The sequence below is a fragment of the Corvus brachyrhynchos genome, unplaced genomic scaffold (assembly GCF_000691975.1).
Source record: "Corvus brachyrhynchos isolate BGI_N302 unplaced genomic scaffold, ASM69197v1 scaffold80, whole genome shotgun sequence".
Classification (NCBI taxonomy): Eukaryota; Metazoa; Chordata; class Aves; order Passeriformes; family Corvidae; genus Corvus; species Corvus brachyrhynchos.
The window spans coordinates 14,139,904-14,141,332 of NW_008236769.1; the positions used below are offsets into that span (position 1 = coordinate 14,139,904).

Below are 1,429 nucleotides of genomic sequence, written 5' to 3' on the forward strand. Positions count from 1 at the left end.
CCCCCCCCGCACCCCACAACCCGTCCCGGCCAAAGCACCGCTCTCCCCACGCCAGGAGAGAGCCCCGGCCGTGGGAACCCACCGCGCAGGCAGCGGGGCAGAGATGGGGGGTGGCTGCCCCGTTTTGATCTGTCGGCTTGGATGCAAATGATGCCAGAAAGAAGCTGGCCTGAACTAAACTAAACCAAGTGGAAAATAAACCGTGGAGATGTCAGTTCCTTATATTAACTGTTACAATTATTTATTATTTACTTTCAAACATGACTTGGCTGATGCATTCTCTCTTACAGCAAATCACTCTTTACTCAGGATCAAAACCAACCTGGCAGAATTCACCAAATAGACTAAACAAACGACAAGAAAAAATACTGCCTCAATAGCTAAACTTTTTGTATCTCAAAAGAAACATCATTGCTGTTGATGTTATAGTTTCTTAGATCTCTTGCTTGATATGCTCCAGCATGAAGACCTCCTTGAAAACAAAGTTGTCTCAATACTAGTTCAATGTGATAGGCACCAGGAGAACTCCTAAACCCAAGCCAAGAAGTAATGTGAACATCCATCTTATCTATTTTGTTAGGATTATGAAATCACACCCTCTATTATTATTGTTATTACTAAATATTTTTACTCAGTGATTCCTGACAACATTAAATCTTGATACACAAAATCAATGTGAAAAACATCCAAGACTAAACATATAAACCCCTTGAGCCAGAAACAAACAAAGCAGCTGACAATATTGTTTTTATATCTTACATATTTATATAATCATTTTTATTATTAAAGTTAATTCAGCTGAGAAATTCCAGATGGACTCCTCCTCCTATCAGGCAATAACTTCAGCCTCATTGATTTCAAAGACAGTGTTGACTGAGGGAAACCTTCAGGACTTACCCTACGTGGCCATGTTCATGCCATGCCTTCTGATGAAATCACTCTAACTTGCACCGGAATAAGAACACAACTTCATGCTGCATCTCGGGATGAAAACACCTCTTTGTAATATTTTCCAGTCATTTCACCCCAATGGAGTCAAGGTCTTTGTCCCAAGGACATTGTCCCAAAGGTGATCCAGCCCTGAAACTATCTACGCAACCTCTGTTTGCATGCAGACTGAAGTCCAAAGCAGCCCCAGTTCTGGTGCAGATGTGGGACATTGGTTCACAGTCAGGTTTCCTACCAGGTTAGGGGGACCTGACTGAGCTCCTACTCCTCGTCTTGTTTTCTGAGTCATGCACTGAGATTGAGGTTTAAATCCCAGATACACCACGACTATCTTGTCTCAGACTGTCTAGACTTGGGTGAGATCTCTCTGGGCCTCAATCAGCTCTGAAAGAAAAGACATTCTTCCAACTCAGGCTGTGCCCAAGCCCAGCACCAAGCACCCAGCTCAGGCTGGACACAGAGGACAAAAATCCCATGATGG

At 43.3% G+C, this 1,429-nt stretch overlaps 1 protein-coding gene across 1 annotated transcript in view; it reads right to left on the reverse strand.

Annotated features, from left to right (window-relative positions):
* Positions 1-974, reverse strand: part of FGFRL1 (fibroblast growth factor receptor-like 1) — a 167,402-nt gene extending 166,428 nt beyond the window's left edge. The window contains exon 1 of the mRNA XM_017727773.1: positions 898-974. The gene's annotated coding sequence lies outside the window, so the exon portion shown is untranslated. The remainder of the gene's footprint in view (positions 1-897) is intronic.
* Positions 975-1,429: the final 455 nt, after the last annotated feature.